This window comes from Protopterus annectens, chromosome 1.part0 (genome assembly GCF_019279795.1).
Source record: "Protopterus annectens isolate FY-2018-M chromosome 1.part0, PAN1.0, whole genome shotgun sequence".
In the NCBI taxonomy this organism is placed as follows: domain Eukaryota; kingdom Metazoa; phylum Chordata; order Ceratodontiformes; family Protopteridae; genus Protopterus; species Protopterus annectens.
This window is the reverse complement of record NC_056725.1, coordinates 1,814,536,893-1,814,564,329: the sequence shown is the minus strand read 5'-3', so window position 1 is coordinate 1,814,564,329 and position 27,437 is coordinate 1,814,536,893. Positions and strand designations below refer to the sequence as shown.

Here is a 27,437-nt window from a genome sequence, read left to right as displayed (position 1 = left end):
TGTGGACCTGTGTTAAAACAGATGCAAAGCCAGGTAAATGCGGGGATTATGTAGCAACTGTAAGAACCCTTTTTTAAAACAAGTTAAGCAATTTGTAAACCAGCTGGCCAATGGAAATGCTGAATATTGAGCCTTATCCTGGCAATCTCCAACTCAGATGGGTCCTTTGCTACATTCTTGCCAGAAAAAAAGTACAGTTGTGTACACTTACCATAAATGTAGATGTTCGAGTGTATTCACTGTTGCAGTCATTACATTTGGGTAATCCTGCTGGCAGGTTGCCCTCAGTCTGCCTTAATTCCAAAGTCCTGGGTCCTCCGTCGGCTGTTGTCACTCCTTCCCTGACGTCAGGATGTCAGGGGTATAAAAGAAGCAGCTGACGCCATTTTCTTTAGTTTTTCTTGGCCCAGATGTCAGGTGCCCCCCTAAAAGGGTAGCCGAAATTTATATATATAAAAATACATGCACCAATATAAACTTTACCTTCATCTACAAGCAAATACACCACATAGGTTGTATAAATCAGAGAAGGAAAGACAGGTTCCATCAGAAGAAAGGGGGATGGCAGGTGGGTTACCTGGACTGCAACAGTGAATACACTCGAACATCTACATTTATGGTAAGTGTACACAACTGTACTATGTTTTTCGTGTTTCTCTGTTGCATTCATTGCATTTGGGTAGAGTCCCAAAGCTATGGTTGGGAGGCTGGAGCTAAACAGCATTAGGAGCGGCTATGAAGCTCTGCAGAACTGCAGTGGCAAAGCCTGCCCTGGATTAGAGTACAGTGGCAGATGATAGTGCTTTGTAAATGTGTGCACTGAACTCCAAGTAGCAGCCTCTAAAATGTCCTTGGTTGGTACTCCCCTGAGAAAGGCTGCTGAAGTGGCTGCAGCTCTGGTTGAATGTGGCCTAATGTCCTTAGGCACTGGCTTGCCATGGTGTAAGTAGCAGAAGTTAATGCAGTGGCCTATCCACTTTGAAATAGTCTGCTTTGAGATGGCCTTTTCTTGTGATCCTGCAGCATATGTCACTAGTAATTGCTCTGTCTTTCTGAAAACTTTGGTTCTGTCCATGTAGAATCTAAGCTGTCTGTGTACGTCCAAAGAATGCAGAATTCTCTCCCCCTTGTTCTGTGGATTTAGATAGAAAGTTGGCAGATGAATAGTTTGGTTAAGAGCCACACTGGACACCACCTTAGGCATAAATGTTGGGTTTGTCCTCAGAGAGACCCTGCCTGGATAAAAAATGATAAAAGGTTCCACAGCCATGAGTGCCTGTAGCTCTGAAACTCGTCTTGCAGAAGTTATTGCTAGGAGCAGAGCTGTTTTCCAAGATAAAAACTTTATATCAGCAGTAGCAGCTGGCTCAAAAGGAGGCAGTGTGAGTTTTTCCAAGACATAGTTGAGGTCCCATGCAGGCATTGGTGATCTCCTTGGAGGTCTTACATTTTTGGCTCCTCTGAGGTACTGCTTTTAATAAGGGATGAGAAAAGATTGGTGGCTTTGTATTGTAATGAGCCGAAATGGCAGAGGCATGAATTTTAATGGATGAAAATTATAGGCCTTTGTCCAGCATCTCAGTTAAGTATTGCAAAATCTGAGGAATATTTGGCACAGCTGTATCAGTTCCTTGTGCCTGGTTCCAAGCACATAATCTCTTCCATTTTCCAGCATAAGATTTTGTAGTACTAGGCCTTCTGGCTTCAAAAATGACATCCATCACAGCTTTACTGAGAGGTGTGTTCTGTATGACTACATTATCCGCCATGCTGCCAGGTTTAAAGTCCTGAGCTGGCTGTGCAGGATCTGATTGTTCTGCTGGGACAGTAGATGAGGTATTTGAGGTAAAATCCTGGCTGGACATTGAGACAAGTTTATTAGGATTGGATACTAGTACTGGCGGGGCCAGTCTGGAGCAATCAGTATCATCTTTGGCTTCTCCTGTCTGACCTTTAGGAGTACCTTGGGGAGAAGAGGCAGTGGGGGAAAGGCATATACTGATAGGTTTTTCCAGCTGAAAGATAGGGCGTCCACTTTTCCATGCTTGTCTGTGATAAGTCCTTGTGCAGAATCTTTTTAGTTGGTAGTTGTGATGGGAGGCAAATAGATCTAAATCCGGGCATGCCCATTTCCTTGTGATCATGCTGAAGACTTGTGGATCCAGCTGCCACTCGTGGAGATCCATGAGGTTTCTGCTTAGTTCATCTGCCAGAGTATTTTTCCTTCCTGGCAGGAATTGTGCCTGTAGATGTACTTGGTAAGTCAGTGCTGTGTCCCACAAAGTCATGACTTGTCTGCAAAGGGGGTAAGAATGTGTGCCCCCCTGCTTGTTTATATACCACATGACCATGGTGTTGTCTGTCGTTATCAGTAGTTGTTCCAGATGAAGTAGGTCCTTGAAGGCTATCAGGACATTTTGAACAGCTAGCATCTCTTTTTGATTAATGTGTAGATGCATTTGGCTTGAGGACCATGTGCCCTGAATGCATCTTCCTGCCATGTGGGCACCCCAGGCATAATCTGTTGCATCCATTTTAGTGTCTGCCTGGCTGGGGGTAATGTGAATGGCTGTCCCTTGTTTTGGTGCCAAGCCTTTGCCCACCATCGAAACTGCTTTTGCAGGCAGGGAATGAGAGTAATCATTGTTTCCAGGCTGTGGCAATGTTGAGTCCAAACACTTTTTAGATACCATTGAAGTTTCCTCATATGCAGTCTTGCATATGGAATTAGTAGGATGCAGGATGCCATGAAGCCCAAAGCCTGCAGAATTTTTCTTGCAGATAACTGGGCCTTTGTTGCCAACATTTTGAAATAGGAAGTCAGTTGCCTTTGTTTGTCTGGCATGAGATATGCCATCTGGGCAGTTGTATTTAAGCTTGCACCCAGGAATAGTATCTCTTGAGAGAGTACCAGTTTTGATTTCTTTTTGTTGACTGTGTACCCTAGGCATGTTAGAAGTCTTTTCACAAACGCCAGATGCTGTAGAAGAATGTCCTTGTTCGCTGCTTGTGTTAGACAGTCGTCCAAGTAAGGATATATATTTATATTCCTCTTTGTCTGCAGAATGCAATTACTGGTGCCAGACACTTTGTAAAGACCCTGGGCGCAGTAGATAAGCCAAAGGGCAGTGCAGAGAGTTGGTAATGCATTGAGCCAGCCTTGAATCTGAGGTATCTTCTGCATAAATGATTGGGACATGCAGGTATGCCTCTTTTAGGTCTAAAGTCACAAGCCAAGCGTTCTTGCCCAGCATGGGCAGAAGCTGCTGCAAAGTCAACATCTTGAATTTTGGTATATCCAGGAATGTGTTCAGAATAGATAGGTCCAGTATTGGTCTCCAGGCCTTGTCCTTTCTGGGTACCAAGAACAGTCTTGAGTGAAATCCTTGTCCCTGCTCTTGCTCTGGTACTTGTTGAATGGCCCCCATGTCCATGAGGGATGAGACTTGTTTTTGTGCCTCTGCCCATTGATTTATTGGCAGATCTGGCCAGCCGTTTGCCTTTGGCAGGGTATGGAAATGGAACTTGTAGCCTTGTGACACGATATTTAGAACCCACTTGTCCTGGGTTATAATGTGCCAATTTTGAGAAAAAAGTGCAAATGTTCCCCCTAAGGGTGCTACCAGGAGATAAGTGCTTGGTACAGGCAGGGGGAAGTCATTGGGACTGTTTCCTGTATGGTTGTGATTTGTCTTCTCCAACTTTGGAGGTAGAAGCACTCCATTGCTTTGACCTGTATGAACCTTGCGCCTGTGATCTACCCCTTTGAGGTCTGTCTGACATAGGAAAGGACCAATTCTTTGTAGGCCAGTGTCTACTAAACCTAGGTGGCTGTACTTGTAAAAAAATCTTTGACAGTTTGCATAGATTTAGCTTTGTCCTCCATTTTCTTTAACACCTCTTCTGCCTTAACACCAAGCAAAGTATCATGCTGTAAAGGTGCATCTAATAATTTAACTTTAACATGATCAGGCAGAGTTTGTTCCTTTAACCAAGCATGCCTCCTAATTACAGAAACCGTAACTGCGGCCCTGCAGGAGGCCTCCAAAGAATCAAAACCACATTGCAAAGTATGCTTTCCAACTTGTTCAGCTGCATGCAATAAATCCTGCATTTCCTTGTTTTCTGCACATTCAGAGTTTAACAACATTTTCTGTTTAAGCAATGCCATGACATGTTGCTGATATTTGAGCATATGAAACTGACAGTTTAAGGCCCTTATAGCCAAGGTAGCAGATGTGTAAACCTTTTTTCCCCATCTATCTAGTGCCCTAGAATCTCTTTCAGAGGGGGTAGGGTTTTTTGCAGCGGAAGCCTTAACTCCTTTGGGACCCTGTGAAATAGTTTCTGGGTCTGCAGCAGGGTTTTTAAAAAGGAATTTATGAGAGTCAGGAACCCTGTAATATCTGTCAGGCTTAACAGGAGCTGGAGGTAAGGAGTCAGGGGTAAGACTAAACTCCGAAAACACATCATCTACAATGTCTAATACAGGTGGAATGGCTAGTGACCTGTGTTGAGGTAGTAAAAGGAAATCCCTGAGCCTCTTTTTAAATTCTGAAAAATCTTAGCTCTCCCAGTGGAAATGCTCTTTCATGGTATGCAAGGTTTCCCCAAAAGAATAGTCCTCTGCCGGAGAGGCTGAAGGTATAGATTCTTCAGCATCAGAATCCTCACTGGGGGGAAGAGAGTATTCCTGATCAGAAGAGGAATCAGAAGAAATAGAAACCTGATCTGAAGATTCATAGTCAGTCTCTTGCCTAGGCCTCTTATCAGGTGGGGGATGGGAACCCCTGATCAAGGTAATCAAGTCTTCGGACATTTTGAGCATCTGTTTTTTGGGCATAGAGGCCTGTCCACGTGGCTCTTGAGTTTGTTTCTTTGCTTTAGAAGGTGCTTTAGTCTTTGCCTTTGAAGCTGAAGTCAGTTTAATGTAAAGATGTTTAGGTCTGAATACACCCTCAGAAGCCGGTGCCTGCTCAGCGGCTCCGGACCCATCTGAAGGAATAGTATCCGAGGCTCCAATACCTTGAGTTTCCAGTGGCATAGCCAACTCCACGTGGGAGTTGGTAGTAGCCTGCGACTCTAAAGTAGCGGGTGTCGGGCTGCGAAAGCGCCTCACTGAGAACCAGCGAACCGGCAACTGGCTTAGGAGAAGCTTCGTCGTCGGTTTTGGGCCTCGGTTGTCTATCTCTCTCCTTTTCTTTGCGTTTTTTGTGAACTCCGGTAGTCGGATGGCTATCAGAATACATTTCTGGGTAATTAAACCGGCATCCAAAATAGTTTAAAGCAAAATCATACCGACGCTTAATAGTGCGTTGGTTAAATCTAGCACAAAACTGACAACCAGAAATGTTGTGATCAGGGCCTAGGCAAGGAATACAGTAAGTATGAAAGTCCTTATGAGGTATTTGCTTTCCACAAGAAATACAATTATTTACTTTTTCTGACATCGGTCTGGAGCAAGAAAAAGGTTTCCCCAACAGGGTACTTAGCTTTATTGAAGACTTCGGATCTGAAACTCGAACACGAAAATCTCAGGAGTTGGCCGACCGGCACTTGCAAACTGCTTCTACTTCGGGCACCGCGCGGCAAGAAAGACTAAAGAAAATGGCGTCAGCTGCTTCTTTTATACCCCTGATGACCTGATGTCAGGGAAGGGGCGATAGCAGCCGACGCAGGACCCAGGACTTTGGAATTCAGGCCAGCTGAGGGCGACCTGCCAGCAGGATTACCCAAATGTAATGACTGCAACAGTGAAACACAAATAACATCACACATTCTATGAAGAACAGACCAAAAATATGAGGTGAAAATCTGAGTGGCTAAGAGGTATAGTCAGGAGGAGGTCAGAAAATTCTTTGAGTGGCCTAAAGTGGTTTCTCTTGGTCACTTGACTTTAGGTTCAGTAACTGGTCACATCAGAGGTGTGCTTGCACTGGACTCCTGCCCTGGGACCAAACAACTCCTAATATTAGCTATGGAGGTGGACAGACATCTGGGTGGGCTCTGATCTGGGCTGGTCAGACAGGCCCCTGAAGTCCAGAACCTAACCTCTCAACCTTGTGCTCCATTCCTCATACCCAGTTTGTAGGCCAAACCACCCCATCATCAATTGGGTATCTAAGCTGCTCCACTATTGTCCCAACCTTGTGGGTCAGTGCTGCCTCCACTGTTCCTTGCCAGTGCTTCTTGGCTGCTCATGCTTCTTTCCTTCCAGCACTAGGTCCTTGTTGCCTTCTGCAGCTACCATTACTCTTATAAAATATTGAAGCAGTAGGGCCCACCCCCAAACAAAAAGCCCTTCTTCCCCAGTCCCATTTTTCCTTAAGGTTACCCTTGTGTGTCTTCCTCTGCTTGCTATTCCCTCATTTTTGCCTTTATCTGCCTTTCTCTCTCGATGATAAACTGAGTTGACAGTGTTTTAATGGCTCTCTGTGGCTTGCTCACATTGCACGAGCTGCTATGATGCATTTTGTTGCACGTGTGAACACACATTGTCTTGTGCATAGTACCTTCCCTTTTTTCACATGCTGGTCACGTGACTGCTTGTAGACAAGCCACATCAGTAATATTCAGTAGTGCGAATACTGCCTGTAATGCTGCAACTGTAATTTATTGTTCAGCAGCCTTCACAGAATGCTGGCAATATATAACATTTACTACATAAATATGACATCTTTCATGTTTAGTGCAATTTATGTTTGTATTCTTTTGACGAGGACAGAGCACTGATTACAGAATGATTGTTCAAAGCAGCTTACAAAAACAGTTACGTATATACAGTACTAGTACTACTACAAACATTTAGAAACATACAGTCGAAAGAATGATTTACAGAAATGTTAACAAACCGTGACCGATCATATAGCAGCAGTCAAGAAAATCTGTGTATGCTGCTAATGTTTCTGAATACCCCCACCATGTCTTAACCTGATAAACAATAGATATTTCAGTTTTCTCCACAACCTTGTGTAAAGCACAGTAATGAAAACCAAACCACCCAGCTCTAAATTTGCTTTTATTAAAATTGTTAACTTGTAGCAGGGTGAAGAATCAGGTCACTGATATTTACTTATTTATGTATATATTTATTAATTTATATATGTCATTTTGATTATCAGGTAAGTGGGCTGATCAACATATCCCTTTCACCCACAACCCAAACTCAGTGGGCACAAGTAACATACATACATATGTTTAAGACATTAAATTTATTAAAGAATATTACAATTCACAGCAAACAGACTAAAACAGACTATTAATGCACAACAAACACAGCAAAATAAGGAAAATACAGTATTTACAGATGTGTAATGTACAAACTTTATGCATAATTCATCATCAGTCGGCCTTTGAGGCATGGCAGAATACATGACTAGGGCATGAGCAGTTGAGGGTAGCCCCTTTGCAGCAGCAGCAACAAATGTATTCATTCAGTGAAATATGCTTTTACTTTAGATTTTTAATTATGTTACAAATGCACATCACATAGAATGATTCCACGTCACAGGAGCGAGCTTAGGTAAGGTGCTTTCATTAGTACCGATTTTAAAGCGTGATCTGCTAAGAGTTGGGCATCATCTTCTTCATCCTTTAGTGAATAACTTGCTGGATTAAGTTGCAGTTTTCCTCGTAAGGGTGAATAGTGGCCCACTTTAAATATTTTATACATTTGTGAACTTAACAGTAATGTTGTTCTTTTATTGTCTATTAGTTTAATCCCTCAAGTAGCTGACCGTGCTGAGCTTGTAGGTCAGCAAGCAGTGCAAGTATGAAGATTTTGTTTCCAGCAGTTTGTGCTTCATGGGTATTTATGCTAGAGTGATACGTAAACCGTGGAAGCCCATTTTTAGTTTCGGGGATAACAATGTTTTTTTGCTAGGGTTTCACGTGATAACAAACTGTACAACAGAAACCATAACAAGTCATTAAGAGTCATGATTTAGGCACTGAGGAAGTAATTATAGTGCTCTAGGTTAATCTGAAAGTGTCATAAGGCTTCTCTGACAATACTGATTAAAACTGCTCAGCAGAAGTTATGCAACATCAGAAAGTTATCCCATTCAACATGTAGTTTTCACAGAAGAAAAATGTGAAAATAAATTGATGCATACTGTTGCTGACAGCACCATGTGGTACACAGTGTGTCATCCATGGAGAAATTATTGCAGTATATATATTCACAAAGGATTGTGTAAATACATCCTAAGGGATATTCTAAAATACAAAATGGCTAGTATGAGGCACTGAAGCAGCTGCAGATCTGACACAGCTGAAGATTTATCAAGCAGCTTAAGGGTTATTCTATGCTAGTTAGTTACATTCCAGAATCCTTTTCACACGTTTGATTCCCATATAAAAATGAAGCTGTCAAGCATTCTTTTCTCAGCCAAACAATGACAGACTGCACACACCCCATTTTCAGAAACAAGAAGCTAGCAAATATTCAGCATGTAACTAAACTGCTCATGCAACCACTCAGTTAAATGTAATTTAACTCAGCTCATATGACACCCAAAAAGGCATCCCTGCTGTGTGTCAAATTATACATAACTAATAGAATCTTCGTGTACGTGCACAAACTGTGCAGAATGTATTGGATGGGTCATTCAATTCATCTTCATCTTTGGAAACCTAAAGTGTTTTGTCAACCTTTTATGTCCTACCTTTTACACTATGGCATATACCATGCATACCTCTTAACCTCTTAGAGCAAGAAATCTGAACAAAGAAATAAAGGTGGGACAAAGGTCCAAAAATAGGGACAATTTTTAAATATTGCTCTTACAAACTTAAAAAGTTAATAGAATAGCAGATTTTACATTAACATGGATTTTCTGAATGGTATGAAATCTGAAATTCAAATGCCTGTCATTATTTTTTAACTTTAGCCTTTAATGATTTGTTGCTAATTTGCCAGAAAAACACATTTTTTTGAAAAACAGACAAAAAATATGAGGAAAAAAAATCTGGACATTCTGCGAAAATCTTTACAGTTGAGAGGTACTCATAGTGCCTGCAATACAGTGATGCATTTTCCCTCCAGTGATTCATATTACATGTCCCTCTATTGTTTTACCTTACGTTGTTGCCTCACAGTAAGACGTTGTCCTGTTTGATTCTCAGCTAAAGCGTCTTCCGTGTTGGGACATGCGTGAATGGGCGTACCTTCGTTGAAGGTTGTGCATCAGAGCTGACAACTCGGTACGTAAAAGTCTACTGCCAATCATTAGCGGACCGGAGTTATGCTGTGGCGACCCCTAACCGGGGAAAAAGCCGAAAGGTACAAACAAACTTTATAAACATTTTTATCCCTGCCAAAGTCATTATGGATTCATTTGACTTTATCTGAGTGTTGCCAGCTGGGAGAATACTGTGGAGATGGGTCCATACACTTAGCTGTTCATCTGGTAAGGTCTCTGTAAGCATCCCAACATTATCCCTGTGGTGGCATCTATCTGGGATGCACTGAAGTTGTTTAATAAAGAGTTTACAACAAAAAAATAAATGGTAGGACATAAATGTGTTGTATTTAACTCACCGTATGCCCTGACACATCTAGGAATGTCAACAAAACACTTTAAAAGAAATATAACCAAGAATACTTGTACATCAGTAGAGAAACAGAGAATCATTCCTGCGCAACTACAACTGATATTTAAATACATCCTTCTTAATGGTTACATTTGTGGAAGAAATAAAAATAAAACTGTTACATGCTCATCTCTGCTGCTTTTGTTGAACTTCTCTCCTGTATATCTGGGTTAAAACTAAGCTGTAACTGAATCTGAAATTTTTACATACACAAAACAAGTGATAGCTCTGCAAATCTCAGATTCCTCTGAGCAGTTAGTTTACTAACATGTTTGTCTGTCCTCCTTAAAACATATAGGAAATGAAAGAAATATCCAAGTTTAACCTAAGACCTCCAACGAAAGATATATTTTTTCTTTAATGATTTATATGTGGTAAAACACCAGTGAAATCTAGTATGATTTTTCCCATAATGTACTTCATAACATAAGCCATTTACCCATCATGATGAACAAACCTTGATTAAAGAAAATCTAACCTCTTCTGGGAAACCCTACAAATCATTAAAGCTAAACTATGAGGCAGAAAAGCCACAGGTGATGGATGTCAACTACAACTCAGGACTTACTATGAAGCATTTAGTTTTCAATATTTCTTACACCAGGGACTGGGGAGGGCTGATGAATAAGAGTCATGGAAGCTGGGCTATTAGATGCAGCAACATACATAAGCTTTTTGTGGTCATAATTTGTACCTTCCTCAAAAAGTGAGGGTGGCATAGTGGTTAAGGCGTTTACCTTACAGACACAAGGGGCAGGGTTTGATTCTCACATGGAGTAATTAGCTAGGCTTAAAATGGCCCCCAGGGGCAGTTAGCCTAGTACTAATCAATGAACTTATGAAAGGTACTGCTGTTGAAGTTACATATTACACTTAGCCATATCAGCAAGCCCTCTTCCATAAGGGAATACTCCTTCACAGGGAACTCACCAGACCTACATTTATGAAAAAAGTTATTAAATGGGACAACTGGTCACAAAAGCAATGGCTGCAGTGGATTCAAGGATCACCCCTCCGCAAGCTCCAAAACATTTGGTGTATTCCAGAAACACAGCCTACAGAGGACTAAGGTATAGAAACATCTGCATCTAATACGAGATGTGGAATAGATTCATCCATGGGTCCCTGACTTGACGTTTAAGCAGACCCTCTCAGGACTGTGCTAGATAGAAAAACAACATGGCACCTCACTGTATGGCAAATGCATGAAATGCCGAACAGAGCTACTGGCAATGGTACCAGGCAATGCAAGGTAAATAAGTTATAGGGAAAATGGCAAAAAGCTTGCACGTTTTTCCTGCAGTACATTCCAACCATTTAAGAGCAGTGCAATCAGACATGACACCTACTGTGAAGTTAAATATGGAACTAGCCAAAGTGTCATCTGATGAAAATGGTAAAGACAGGGAAACAGGTACTGTTTACAAATTTCTCAACTACCTTCACATGCAGCTTGAAGGTAATACAAGCTGTTCATAAATTCCTGTCCCATCGCTCTTAATTCTGGTTTCACGTACCTAGATCAGAAATACTAGTTAGTTTCAAATAAAGGTACTCAACACCAGATATTCCCTAGTACTGCTTTTCATGTGCAAAAAATGGCAATCTCCTCATCCAGCTAATATTAGCAGCACTAAGGAACACAGCACATTATGTCCAATTAGTCCTGGGCTCATTATCTATACAAAAAAAAGTAAGAGGAGTAAACCCACTATCGTAATTATCATTCTAACGCTGAAATGGAACGTCTCTAGAAGTCGCAATTCAGTCAAGCCGAAGTGGATGATCCTAGTTATGTGAATTGGATCGCTTCAAAAGTTTTAAAGGGGAGTTTCCACCCCCTTCCATAAAGGAGCTTTGTTTTTGCAGCCCCTTAATATAACTAACTCTGGGGTCACATACTGGGGCTTGTTATGAAACCTGTCTCTATGGAAGGTTTTGGCTATGGCACCCTGTCCAGAGGTCCAGGTTATTTTGCAAGGTAACCCAACAGTCTGGAGTAGTGGAACCATGATCTAAGGAAGCACATTTGTGGATGTTCTTCATGTTTCACTGTTGCAGTCATTACATTTGGGTTGTCTGCCTGCAGGTAGCCCTCAGCTGGCCTGATTATCAAAGTCTTGGGTCCTGCTTCAGATGCTGTCTCTTCTTCCATGACATCAGGTAGTCAGGGGTATAAAGCATGCAGCCGATGCCATTACATCAGTCTTTCTTGCCGTGCAGTGCCCGAAGCAGAAGCAGTTCGCAAGTGCCGGTCGGCCTACTCCTGAAATTTTCGTTTTTGAGTTTCAGAACTGAAGTCTTCAAAAAAAGCTAAGTACCCCATTGGGGATCCTTTTTCTTGCTCTAAACCGATGTCAGTAAAAGTTAACAATTGTCTTACCTGTGGAAAGCAAATACCTCATAATGATCTTCATTTGTACTGCATTCCTTGCCTAGGCCCAGACCACGACGTCCCTCGCTGTCGGTTTTGTGCCTAATTCAATCTTCAAACTATTCGTAGTCAGTCCATTTTTGCAGCAAACTATTTCGGTACTCTGTTTAATTATCCAGAAATGGCTTCGGTAAGCCACACGACTACCGACATTCCAGAAAAATGTAAAGATCAAGGCTATTCATCCTGTCCCAGAAGAGGAATGGGGACAAGGTTTTTACTCAAGACTTTTCGTGGTACCCAGAAAAGATAACTCCTGGCGTCCTATCCTGGGCCTGTCTATTCTAAACACATTTTTGGTAATCCCAAAAGTCAAAATGCTAACTCTTCATCAGCTGCTTCCCATGCTAAGCAAAAATGCCTGGTTGGCAACATTGGACTTAAAGGAAGCTTACCTGCACATCCCATTAAGGGAATCTTGCAGAAAATACCTACGCTTCAGAGCAGGCTACATGCAATATCAGTTCTCTGCACTGCCCTTTGGCTTATCTACTGTGCCCAGGGTATTCACAAAGTGCCTAGCTCCAGTCATTGCATTCTGCAGTCAAAGAAATATTCAGATATACCCATACCTGGACGATTGTCTAATTCAGGCAGAAAGCCAGGACATACTATTAAATCATCTGGCATTTGTAAAGAAACTGCTAATCTCACTGGGGTACACCATAAACAAAAAGAAATCTCACCTAGTACCCTGCCAGCAAATTGTATTCCTGGGAGCAAGCTTGAACACAACTTCCCAGATGGCCTACCTCATGCCAGAGAAACAAGTTTATCTAAAAGCCTACTTCAAACTACTGGCCACAAAGACCCAGCTATCTGCAAGGAAATTATGGCAAGGCCTGGGGTTCATGGCCTCTTGCATCCTACTAATTCCATATGCGAGGCTGCATATGAGGAAACTACAATTGTATCTAAAAAGCCTATGGTGTCAACATTATCAGGACCTGGAGTCAATGATCCCTATCATTCCTTGTATAAAGACAGAGTTTCTTTGGTGGACAGAGGCCTGCTACCACAAGGGACTGCCTTTCACTGTACCCCCTGCCTCCCAAACCCTAACAACAGACGCATCAGACTATGCATGGGGGGGCTCACTTGGCAGGGCAGTGCATTCAGGGCAAATGGAACCCAAGACAGATGCACCTGCATATCAATCAAAAAGAAATATTAGCTGCACAGAATTCTCAGACAACTTTCAATGACCGTATTCTTCCAGGACAACTATTAGTAAAGACAGACAACACCACAGTTATGTGGTACATAAACAAGCAGGGGGGGAACCCACTCGTACCCTCTCTGCAGATTAGCTGTGGCTCTGTGGAACACAGCCTTGAGCTACTAAGTACACCTACAAGCTCAATTCCTGCCAGGCAAACTAAATTCACTAGCAGACGACTTAAACAGAAATCTCATGAACCCACACGAATGGAAACTAAAACCCAAAATATTCAACCTCTTGAGGAACAAATGGGGGACTCCAGAGACAGACCTGTTTGCCTCCCCTCAGAACTATCAGTTGAACGAATTCTGCACAAGAACTTCCCACAGTCAAGCTTGGAAAGTGGATGCCCTGTCCTTTACCTGGGAAAGCCTCTCAGTTTAGGCCTTTCCTCCTCTGCCTCTCCTCTCGAAGGTTCTACTAAAAATCAAACAGGACAAACCAAGGACAATACTGATTGCACCAGACTTCCCACGCCAGCACTGGTACCCCCTCTTGCACAATATGACAGTGCTGCAACCATGGCACCTGCCTCAGACCCCTTCCCTGCTGTCCCAGGAGGCGGGCCAGATTCTGCATCCTCAGCTTCAAACCCTGAACCTTGCAGCCTGGCTAATTCCTTGAGCTGTCCTCTAGCATCCCTCAGTAAGCAGGTGCTGGATGTCATTCTGTAGGCAAGGAGGCCTAGTACTAGAAAATCCTATGCTGAAAAGTGGAAAAGATACTGTTCCTGGAGCCAGACTCAGGGGATGGGCACAACGGTGCCCAGCTTACCTCATATTCTACAGTAATTAACAGGGCCTATCCTTCTTGTCAATTAAAATTCATGCCTCTGCCATTTCAGCACATTATAATACTGAGCCATCCCTCTTCTCTCACCCCTTGCTAAAACAATTCCTTAGAGGGGCTAAAAATTTAAGACCCCCCCCCCCCCCAGGAGAGCTCCTACTCCAGCCTGGGACCTTAACATTGTATTGGAAACACACACTCTTCCCCCCTTTGAGCCAGCTGCAACAGCAGAGTTGAAATTCCTTTCTTGGAAAACAGCCTTCCTTCCTTCTAGCCATCACTTCAGCAAGAAGAGTGTCTGAATTGCAGGTCCTCATGGCAGTGGAACCCTTCATTATCTTCCATGCGGACAGGGTTTCCCACAGGACTAATCCTTCCTTTATGCCCAAGGTGGTGTCTAGTGTGGCCCTAAATCAGTCCATTAATTTGCCTGCTTTTGTCCCTAATCCACAAAACAAAGGGGAATGAATACTGCACTCTCCGGACGTACACAGGCAACTTAGATTTTATTTGGACAGGACTAAGCCTCTCAGAAAATCTGAACAGCTGCTAGTTGGCTTTGCTGCAGGGACAGAGTGGAAGGCCATTTCAAAGCAAACCATTTCCAAATGGATAGCCCATTGCATTCATTTCTGCTACAAGCACCATGGAAAACCTACCCCACAGGGGATAAGATCACATTCCACCAGGGCTGCATCTACCTCTGTGGCTTTTCTCAGAGGAGTCCCTACCAGGGACATCCTAGAAGCTGCTACATGGAGCTCTGTACATACCTTCACCAAGCATTACCGCATGCCTGTCTTTTCTAAATCCAGAGCTGGATTTGCCACTGCAGTCTTGCAGGGCTTAATAGCTGGCCCTAATGCTCTTTAACTTCCTCCTCCCTTCCTTAGCTTTGGGAATCAACCCAAATGTGATGACTGCAACAGTGAAACACGAAGAACATAGTACAGTTGTGTACACTTGCCATAGATGTAGATGTTCAAGTGTATTCACTGTTGCAGTCCTGGTTACCCTCCCTCCAGCCCCCTGACTTCTCTTGGCTCTACCTTTCCTTCTAGTTGGTATATTTATTTTTTCAGGTGTATCTGCTTTTTGAAGGGGGTGTACCACACCATATAATTGCTTCCTATTTTGGGGGCACCTGACATCTGGGGCAAGAAAAACTGATGTAATGGCGTCGGCTGCATGTTTTATTCCCCTGATGACCTGACGTCATGGAAGAAGAGATGGCAGCTGACGCAGAAATCCGAAGACTCTGGTATGCAGGCCAGCTGAGGGCTACCTGCAGGCAGATAACACATATGTGATTACTTCAGCAGTGAATACACTCAAACATCTACATTTATGGTAAGTGTACACAACTGTACTTTACTTGTTGTGTTTGTGACAGTTACTATGCTGGGAAAACTGAACGTCAACTTAAACGAAGAATCTGCCAACATATGAATGACGTTAACAAAATAAATGTCAGTAATGCACTCTTTAAACACACATTATTATGTCCCAATGCTAGATTCACCTTTTTTGTTATTGAAACTGTCCCTAAAGAGCTAAGAGCGGATCCTTGGGAGTACAAGTTCGAATACAGGGAAACCTATTGGCAAATATTTCTGGAATCTAACAGACCTCCAGGTCTTAATGACCACATCTCCTTGATACCCCTACTCAAACTCAGATCAGCCAAATTATAAACATGAGAATTGTTTTTGTATTGTTATTAGTTGTACTGTTTCATTATTTGATTGTGAAATCATACATATACACCCAATGCATTTTTTATGGTACAGTATTAACATATTACTGATTTTTAACCAGTGAGAACTATGTATTTATAATATGGCCATCAGTTCAATATTTATACATACACATATATTTTTATAAATTTATTCTACTAATGTATTAAATTATTTATTACAAATTTTAAAACAGTCTTATTTTGCATCATGTTTTGTTCCTTTTTTAAATTTCTATCAATTATTTATACAGTTCTAATGTGTATTACTATGTTTTTAAGTGCTGTGGCTTTAAATGAGAGATTAATTGATTGTATCAATTAATGAGTGTATTTATACCAGCTGTAATTGATGTATCATTGTTTAATCTGATGAAGTCTGAGGGAAACTTGGATGAATACGCATTTTCTTTTTATTGTGGCATTAATAAACTCAAGTGTGATTATTTATTTTGAGTTTGGTTTACTGCCAGCATTTGTGTGGTAACTCTTCATTTGTCCGGAAGTTTGATTCCTGTTAAGTAATTACATGACTTGAAGTAAGTATGCATTGCTGTTGACTAGAGTTTGACTAACAAACATGGCACTGGCTAGACATGTAGAAAGGTATGTTTAAGCAGCTTTAAAGGAGGGATTAGCTCCCTAGTTTAGTTAGAGGGAGCAGGACAGATCAGCAGGACAGTTAGGGACTTCATAGAGGCACCTGTCTGCACATGAGTGGCAGCAGTGCTTTGATGATCCGGTAGGCGTGCTTCGTTCTGTCATTGAGTAGTAGCATAAAATGGAAGTCTGACAGCCAAAATGACGGAGTCCTAGGGATACCATTATCACCTCACAGCAAGCTGACGAGAACCAGAGTGGGCCTGCCTACTAGACAAACACCATCCAAAGAGAATTGATGGCCAAAAGTTGAAGTCATAGAGACCTTACTAAGAGAAGACCATAGAAGGTTGCGGCTGCTGTGTTGCTTTTGTTTGGAAAAAGAGGGAAGGTCGAGAGAACTGAATTTACCTCAGATATTACTATGTATGGCTGATAGCTGTTGAACAACTGTGGCGGTATTTTTCCCCCATCAAAATCTTTCCTTCATCACCTTCTGCAGAATACAATCTAGCTGATTTTTACAAGTCTCACCCACCCTTGAAGAAGTTCCAATCTATGGGGATAAATAGCAGAACCTCCAAGGGAAACAACCTATACCAGCCTGGAATTAAATTACATTCTAGAAAAATTAACATTGCCTCCCTTTGAATGGCTCCCTGCCTCATTTTATTCAGCTTTGTTTCTGAAAAAAGTTTAAAGCTCAGCTTTGGGCCAGCTGGTCAGCTCGTGGGGTTTTGTTTGCAGCTACATATTGCCTTGTGCAGCCCTTTATTATCAGTGTTCGGGACAGGGTTTCCCTTTCCCTCAATTTAATGGTTATGCGGGTAGCTAGTATCCAGGGTATGTTTAAATCATTAGTTTTACTTACCTTTGCAAAACATTCATCACAAAACTTTAGGGAAAGGCTGCTTCCATACCCAGCTCGTTACTCCAGTCAAGGTTATTTATTTGGACCACAGCAAAGACAACTTGAAATCGGAACAACTCTTTTGTGTCCATAAAACAAGATTTTCAAAGAATTATTTTAAAAAAGAACTTGGACTGCAAAATGTATGTATGCACTTTGTTTTTGTTACTCCTTTCATGGCAAATATGTTCCCTCAGCATCGAGACTGCTCCACAAGGGCACAACTAACTTTTTCCTCAAGGGTCCCTATGTTCCTAGACAAGATATTTCAGAGGCAGCCACTTGGAGTTCTGTGCATGCACACCCACAAAACCCTTTGCCTGCGCTTTACAAAACTTCAGACTGCTTTTGCCTGCAGTGTATGGCAGCTCCTTGCCCTTCTAGTTCAACCTAGTGCCTACCACCCTAGTTAAGCTAATTGCCTACACATCTGTCATAATTGATAGCTGTGTTTGCACTGTGAACGATGAACAGTTTTGTACCTACCACCACCTGTTAGATGTCGAGTGCTAATGCAGCTGCAGTACAGACTCCTCCTCCCTCCCTCCTTCCTAGTGGTATAGCCTGATTCATCTTACCCTCTTCATACTACCTGTCTGGGTTACGGCTTCAAATGGTGTATGCTTTTTTTTTTTGATTTAATTGCATTGCATGAATATATTTATATATTATGTATTGCCTTTGCCTTTTTCTGGGGCACTTACACATTTGGCAGAAGAACTGGAAAGAAAAATGGAAGCTGTGTGTTATTATACTAAGCACAGCGTCGTCAAAAGAAAAGACAACACAACCAGGGGACAAAGAATTTGTAATTGACGGACCGGGGGAATACAATGGAACAACCCCCCATATGTGATTACTGTAGCTGTATTAGCACTCGAACATCTACATTTATGGTAGGTACAAAACTGTACTTTCCCAATGGTTATGATGCCCGTAGCCTGTGGTACTCCTGTTGAGGCAGCCAGGTTATGTGGATGTGGAACAGAAAGTTATTGGAGAGAGAGCAGATTTTTCAGCCCCCCCAAAACACATGAAATATTCACAAAACAGGGGTTGGAGGCATCTAAACCATTCCTAAAATGCTTTTATTGTAATTTCTAGGTTATTTTTGACTCCAGCATCTCCCATCTGAACACCAAGTCATTCTTCATAACATGTTGATTGCTAGGGCAGGAGTTGACTGGTGATCAGGATGTCATCCAGGCAGCCGCAAAGGGATGGATGCTTTTTCTTTGGCCTACGTGATGGTCCCCACTACAGTCTGACTTCCATACCACCTAGTCACATGTGCACATACTCCCTTTCACTTGTATAACGTGGCTGCTCTGCTGTAGATGGCTTGATGGTTGTAGGTGTTTTAGCCTGACTGCTGTGCGATGGGTTGCCTAACTGCTGTAGGAGTCATGTCATATGCAGTGGGTCAGCTGGTCTCCCTCCCCACAGGATGAGTGAAATCAGGTCAGCTACTGCCAACTTGCATTGTTGGTTCTTCTCCTTTTTGGGTTGCTGCTTGATCTTGGGTTATCCAGGTCACAGTTAGGGTTTTGTTCCTCAGTGCTATGGAGTGCTGGCTTGTATGGGGTTTGATGCAAATCTGGAAAAAATGTTGTGTGTGTAAGCAGTCCCTATTCTCAAAGATAACAGTAACATGGCTGCACTGCTGCTGATGCCAGCTACTCTCTGACAAGTGACATTGATTGGGAGATGGAACATAGCAAAATAACCAGGACCATGAGGCATTCCTTATTGACCTTAATTAATTTAATTTGGTCGTTCATCATCTCCCTAGCACAATATGTTCAAATATAGGCATAAGGGACATCCTAGTGAATTGGTTTAGCATATTTCTAGCTGCACGAAATTGGAACACCAAGGTCTAAATTTCCCTCTACAGACCCTTTTCAGTCTTTGTTAGGCCTGATTGCCTCGTAGTAGGGTCTCTCTTTCCTTTGTTTACCTCAGTCAGATTGAATTTACATCTCTGCTGCCTTCTCCTCATTACTTACGTTGATGGTCTAGTTATTAAAGCATGACATAAATGCCTACCTGAAGTCCAAACCATCTTAGAAATGGACATAGAAAAAAAGTTGTGGGTGGTTCTGTACAGCTAACCTTAACAGAAATACAAAGAAGACCCAGTCCGTGCTTTCAGACCTACACCCCCTCTTCTCTTCCACAAATATTGTGAAGGGCAGTTCCTCCTTGAACATGTGAGGAGCTGATAGAAATGCAGAACAAATTTCCACTTTCTAATGTTTACATTTAAGCCTTGACCCCTCACACCCTTTTGCTGCCCTGCTAGACAGTATCCACAATAAACTGAACAAGACATGTCGCAGAAGTAGGAGGCTTTTATCTGCAGAAGCAAATCTCATTTCTTAATTAAGCTCTTTTTGCATAACTTGAATGTAGTCTCCCTTTCACAACTTGTTCTTCCTCTTCAGCACTTCAGATGTGCAGGTACTGTGTAACAGTCATGTGACTTCTTACAGTCAGTGCAGAATCACAGATAAGCACATGAATGCACAAACTGCTTTTACCCTACCCTCTTCGCAAATAAGCAGTTCTAGCTGTCTCTTCTCTGCCTCTCCTTCTCCTCCTCTTTCTAATTCTAGAGCGATTTGATGCTCCAGTGTCCCTACTAACATTCCTCTGCTTACAAATCTTTCTCCATTTAAGTTCCAGTTCTTTAGAACACATGTCAGCCTATCACTTATGCAGTTTATTTCCTTCCTCAAACAGGAACTCCTATGTGTTTAGCTGCTTCCCCCATACCTCTCAACTGTCCATATTTTTCCCCAGAGTGTCCAGATTCTTGCCTCATATTTTTGTTCTGTTCCTAGGTTCATAGGTAAGTACTAGGCTATTGGCCCAAGGGCCTACGTAAGCCTAGCCAACAAGGTTCCCTGGCTTAGGCCACCCAAGAAAGTTATTTTCCTGTGCCACTGTCGAGCAGTGACACAGAAGTGATCCCTGGGGTGTATTTCCTATTTCCCATCCACTCATCAAGATTTTTCTTGAAGAGTGCTAATGAAGAACTTTGCTTGACATAGATGGGTAGCCTGTTCCAGAGTATGGGAAGTCTCTGGGACAGGAATCAATCCCTCCAGCATGCCTGTTTATTGTGGTGACAAGGTTTAGGTCCCTAGAGCTTGTAGCTCGGAAGGATTGGGATTTCTTTAGGTGTAGCATGTCCAACAGCTCTGGGTTTGACATAGCTTTATATGTTAGGCAGGTACTGTGTGGATTAGCTCTGGCTGCTGTGTGTCCCTGGCTACGGCGTCCTATACCATTCTCTCCACCCTGCTTGCCCTGAACTAGAGAATGAGAATCTACCCTGCCTGAAGGCCAAGAACTAAACCTTATGCTAAGACTATTGGTATCTACCGAACTAAAGAATAGAGCCAATCCTCTCCCTAAGCCTCTTTCCCACAAGGAACCAAGAAAGTATGTGTTACAACTATTGTAGTTAATACTTTACTTGAATTATATAATGCTATGAAACTGAAGACTGATCCCTAGCCAGGACAGCCAGCAACCTTACTCTACTCTAATCCTTTTTCTACTAAACCTTATCACACTACCCACGTGTAGTCTCTGTCGCTAACTCCTGTTACCCTCCATTACTCCTTGCCCTGACAATACTCTTGTAAAGCTACTTGCATTTTTTTATCCTTGTCCACTAGATGGTATCCTTCTCCTAGTATTTGCCTTGTAAATCTATCTCACTGTTCTGACATATAATTTATCAGACACATTGCTTATTTCTTTTGTTATTCCAGTCCTGCTCACTCCTCTATTTTCACAGCAACTCACTCTCCTCCACTCACATCTCCACCTTACCACAGCAGTCAGCACTTCACTGATTGTCCCTGGGGTCCTCTTCCTTCACTGGCTCTATTCCGCTCCGTTTGCCCTGCGGGCTCACTCCGCTCCCCTACCCTGCCCCCAATTCCCACCCGCCCCCAGTGCTCCTACATTTATTCACCCAAACCACACCCCGTACAATAACCACCAATCATAACATCCCACCCCTTAAAGTGCCAGAACCAACACATCCAAGTCTCACCTAGTAAACCACCTAATGTATCCTTATCGTTACACTATATACAACCCTGCCATAATGTCATTCATATCAACCTCTCCACAACGGAAAATCCTACTTCTATCTTCCTTCATACCTATTCTTACTATGTCTTATCTACTTACATTTTATGAACATCTCCACCACATAAACCTTTGTTACCCAACAAAGCAAATCTCCTCAACACCATTAGCTCACACTCAAAGCCATTCAAACACACCCAGCATAATAGCCTACCTACCAGCAAACTATCACAGACTGACTCACATCAGATACTATAGGCCAAAAGCTAAGAAATCTCTGTTCCTAACATGTAAACCTCTGCAACTTACACTTAGAAATCAACTCCAATCTTTAATAGATGGAGATATCCATCCCAATCCAGGCCCAAATTCTATCCAGTCTAGAGAGACCCATAACACAACCTCCACTAGTATGCAACTCCTTACCAGACCTCCCAACTCACTATTGATAGCCCATCTTAACATCAGGAGCATAAATAATAAGGTTGCCCAACTTCATGCTCTCATGGATGTGCATTCATTTGATATCCTGTGTCTCACTGAAACTTGGCTCAAACCATCTGTACAAGACAACGAATTTATACCACCAGGGTGTAGCATCTTAAGACTAGACCGTAAAGCTAAGGAGGGAGGTGGAGTAGCTATACTATATAAATCCGGATTACAGGTGACCTCTATTGATTCTAACCCCCCTCTAACTAGTAATGAAGAAATATTTATCTCCAAAATTCAACTCAATAACTGTAAATCCATCTACATTATTGCTGTCTACCTTCCCCCAGGAAATAACTCTTAATACCCTAGAAAATATCCTAAATTGGCTTTCCACCAATTATCCCCAAGAAACAATAGTACTCAGTGACTTTAATATCAACTGGAAAAGCTGTACTCTGAACAGCCCTCTACTCATCATAACCTACATGGTTTTACTCAAACTATTAGCTCCCCCACAAGGACCAATAAACAATAACAATGAAAGCACCCTAGATTGTATTCTGATAAATAGACATCACCAAAGTTACAAAGTAGGGACTCTCCCGAGGATATAAGCGACCATGCTCTCAACTTCATAACCAGATTTAAGACTGACATCCCTAGCCCAATTACCTATAGAACAATAAGGAGTAACACAAATTTTAACCCTGATATCTTCCAAACTGAACTTAAGGCATGCAACTGCTCACCCCTCAAAAACTTACCTCTAGAGGAAGCAGTAATCTACTTTAATACTAAATTCTTAAGTATTCTTGACCCCCATGCTCCAAAAAGGACCATTAGAACCAGGAATCAACCTGCCCCTGGCTCTCAAAAGGGACAAAACAAAAAATGCTTCTCAGAAATAAAGTCTGGGCCAAGTGGCTTACTACTAAAAACCCAGAGGATCACTTAAAGTTCAGACAGCTAAGAAATGATCCAAAAAATCCATTCTGTCAGACAAAAGAAACTATTACATTCAACTCCAACATACCGAGCAAAACAAACCATAAAAATTCTGGGCAGGGATAAACACACTCTTACACCCAGGCCGTTCTGTCACACCCACCCCTAGAGGTACTGACCATGACAATCCAAAGCAAATCGCAAGTACCTTTAATACATTCTTCACTGAGACCATTCAGTCTCTTGCCAATCAACTAACTCCTGACAGCTCATCTCTGACGTCCTCTAATACTACCTTACCTCCCTCATTTCATCTCAAACCTGTCCCTACATCCTTTATCCGTATCCTATTACTAAAACTCAAACCTACCACCACTGCAGCGGATCTCCTTCCTGCAAAATATCTGCAAAAAGCTGCAAATGCCATAGCCTACTCCATCTTCATTCTGATTAACAGAACAATCTCTGCGGGAACTATTCCTTCTATTTGGAAGATCGCGCATATTATCCCCCTGCATAAAGGTGGAAACTCAAGGGAATTATCCAACTACAGACCTATTGCTATACTATCTCCACTGGCAAAAAGCATGGAGAAATGCATTCATAAGCAACTGTTAAAACACCTAATAGATAACAGCTTATTAGCTAACTGCCAACATGGCTTCAGGCCATTTCACAGTACTACTACTGCCCTTTTATCCTTCTCTGACTGTATAAACAAAAATCGCAATAACAACACTCAATCCTCAGCTCTCTTTATTGATCTCTCTAAAGCCTTTGATATGATTAACCACCAACTTCTCATAAACATACTCAAAAACCTATCTCTTGATGCACTGGCTATACAATGGTTTCAATCTTACTTAAACAATAGGCAACAAGCAGTTCTGTGGGAGAACAACTTATATCCCCATCTCCCCATTGCACTCGGTGTCCCCCAAGGTTCTATACTTGACCTCTTCTATTTTCTATTTTTATCGACGACCTGCATACTGTAATTCCTCAAGCTACCATAATACAATACGCAGATGACTCCATATTAATATGCTCAGCCCCAACCCCGTCAGACCTTCAGTCTCTCACCCAAAAAGTGTTTAACATAGTTGAGGAATGGTTACTACACCAGTGCCTCATCTTGAACACCAAAAAAACCAAACTCCTACTTTTTACTCCCACCCATAGGGCCACACCACTACACTTTACTGTTACAGCAAACAACGGAACCATCATACCCCCTGACTCTACCACAAAACTCCTAGGCGTACTAATTGACAATAACCTTAACTTTGATAGTCACATTAACAATACCATAAAAACAGTCAACAAAAAACTAGGCTCCCTCTATAGAATCAAATCCTTCCTTACCCCACTAGCAAGGTCTACTATTGCCCAGACCCACTTAATCTCTACCCTCCTCTACGCCTCCCCTATATATACTAACCTCTCAAAAAACAACTTGAACAAACTGGCTGTCTCCTACAACAATATTGCTAGATGTGCAACAGGCTCTATATTCATAACCCATCACTGTATTAATTATGAACTAGGATGGCTAGAGTTGCCAAATCTACTTATATTTAAACAATTAACAGTTGCCTACAAAATCCTGTATCAGCCTACTAACACACCAATTCTTGCCAACCTCATCACCCCCTACAACAACCTTAAGACCCTACGCTCATCTAATAAAATATTAGTACAAATAGGCAAAACCTACAATAAGGCTGGGGACTCCCTGTTCTCTAATACCATGGGTAAAACCTGGAACTCTCTCCCCAGTGACCTGACCTCCCTTTCTTCACTAACACAATTTAAAATTAGGCTTAAAACCTACTTTAAATCCCATTGGTTATGCCCCTGTGTGAACCCAGACTAACTTCTCATGTCATTTCTTACAAAGATACCTGTCGTATTACTGTATATACTAACTGCCTATTGAAAAGCCATAAATATAACAGGCCTTAAAATTGATTAGAATCTCTATCAGTATCCCTAAAATGTCATTTAGACTACCTGCTAAGTTATCAAAAGATACATATCATATGATTCTGCAATCAAATGTGTTTTGAAGTGAACATATTTCCTTATATTTTAATCTACTCACATCTGTATACTCTATCATATATAATATAGCTTAATTTTGTATTGTGCTTGCACTTGTGAAATGTTGTTTTTTATATATAATTTACTGTATTTTCAAGGAGCTTTTCTCCCTGGGCCTCTGCTGAAAATGGACATATATCCAGCTGGACTAGCCCGGTCAACAAATGTAAAATAAAAATAAATAAATAAATAAAAATCACCTCTGAGTAGGCGATGTGCTACGGAGTAAAGCTGGAGTTTTTTGAGGCGGTCAGTGTAGGACATTTGTTTGAGGCCAGTAATCCTCTTTGTGAGGTACTTCTTTGGCCTTTCTAGCTTCTGCAGATGTCTTGTGAGGTACATTCCAAAAGGGGCATTGTACTCTATAATGGGTCTAATGAGTGTCGAGTAGAGGGGAACAATGACCTCTTTTTTCCTGGATGAGAACCCTTTTATGATGAGGTGTGCCACATAGAAGGACTTCCTGACTACTGTGGCAATGTGACTATCAAAGGAGAGACTACTGTCCACCTGGGTCCCAAGGTCTGTTATCACGCATTTGGTGTTAAGTAGATTGCTGCCTATGTGGTAGTTCATGGATACAGAGTTTTTACCAAAGGAGATGACAATGCACTTTTTGGCATTGAGCTTGAGGCCATGGCTCTGACACCAGGTATCTGTCTCGGTGAGGCCCTTCTGTAGGATGTCCACATCATTTGGGGACTTGACTGTGGCTCTTAGTTTGCAGTCATCTGCGAACTTCGTTAGCCAGAGGCCTTCTGTGTTAGCCTGTACTTCAGAGAAGTAGTTACCAAACAGGAGAGGTTCCAGGATGGAACCCTGTGGTACTCCACTTGTCACTGCTTTGAGGACAGATATGGAGTCTGCAACTTTTACAGTGTGGGTTCTGTCAGTGAACCAGTTGGCAAACCCATCTTGTGACATAGGGATTTATACCTAGTTTAGTGAGTTTAGCTATAATTCCAGAATAGGGGATGGTGTCGAAAGCCCTGGGGAGGTCAAGATACGCTGTGTAAACCACCTTACCCCAGGATGCGGCAAAGTGTGTGTTAAACTGCCTTTTTTTCTTTTCACATTGACACCACCACACGCATTTTGTTCCCGTTGTCATCTACGACTTTGGTGACTGCCTCAAAGAAGTCGATCAGGTTCAGGAGGCATGATCTGCCTTTCACAAACCGAAACTGGGTGGGATCCAGAGTTTGGAGGTTACCAATGTCTTTGTTTATGAGTTCCATGATGATATGTTCCATGGTCTTGCAGACCAGCCTCTTCAGGCTAATAGGTCGATAGTTCCTGGGATCAGTGGTGGCTCCCCCTTTGTGGAGTGGGATAACTCTTGCTGTGCGCCATTCAGTGGGCACAAAGCCTGATGCGAGGCTATTATTGAACATGGTGCTTAAGTAGGGAGCCAGTACGTTCTGAAGTTCGTGTAAAACGCAGCCTGGGATGTTATCCGGTCCCATGGATGCTGTGTTTTTGGCTTAAGAGAGTGCAGCTTTTGCCTACGTAGTTGTTATTACAGGGACTCTGCATTCTTCGTGTATAGATATGGCCCTTTAGGGGGTGAGAGGGGGGTAAAGTTAGCACTGAACCTATCTGCCAGGATGTTGGCAATGTCAGTTGGTTCTGTAATTTTCGTGCCTTTGTGCTGTAACTCAGAGCAGCTCTGGGTATTGCCATCAAGAATTCTTGGCATAGCTATAGAATGCTTTGTGGTTGTCCTTGGAATTAGTGGCGATTTTGTTTTCGTAGCTAGCTTTGGAGGATCTTATAAGGGATCTCAGCTTCTTACTGAGGCTGACCAGGGAGCTCCTCCACTCATGGGATTTTACTCTCTTTTGCAACAGTTTCTTCCTTCTGTTGTACAGTTTATGGCAGGGGACCACCAGATTGGCTTCCTTTTTTTTAGAGGAGAGTGTCTTGGTTCGGTTTAGGATAGCACGATCCATGCACTCGTGTAAGTGCTTATAGAGTGCATTTGTGTAGGATTCAGCAGTTGTAACTGTATTGTCCATCTGCATGGGTGTCATGAAGTTCACCACTTCTGTCTTAAGCATGAAGTTGGCTTTGGAAAAAATGTTTTACTGTGGTTTCCTTAATGGGGGGTGGGGGCGGGATGTGGATATCAAGGGTGATTAGCTTATGGTCGGATCGGACCAACAAGGAGTTGACTTCAGGTGTGGAACACTGGCCACTCATGTTGGTAATGACTAGGTCTAGGATATTGTAGCCCCTGGTGGGGGTGTGGATAAGTTGATCCAGGGCATTGGAGTTTATGAATTCCAGAAAGCGTTGAGCTAAGGTGTTGGTACACGAGTAGTTTTCCCAGTTAATGGTGGGGTAGTTGAAGTCGCCCATTATTAGGGTGTTTGGTTGAACCCTAATATTTTCCAGTACATCAAGAAAAGAGGAGTGGGAATCCTGGGGCATGGTGTGGGGATCTGTAGCGAGCTACAATTTGGATTGCAGTTTTGCCCAGAGTTAGTTGCACTTGGATAACCTCGGATGCATTGTGCTGAGCAACTAGCCTGGAGGTGTGGATATCCTTAATGAATAT

At 42.3% G+C, this 27,437-nt stretch overlaps 1 protein-coding gene across 3 annotated transcripts in view; it reads left to right on the top strand.

Moving 5' to 3' along the window:
* GHR (growth hormone receptor) overlaps window positions 1-27,437 on the top strand; it is a 1,761,548-nt gene that overhangs the window by 897,539 nt on the left and 836,572 nt on the right. The gene's annotated exons all lie outside the window — the stretch shown is intronic.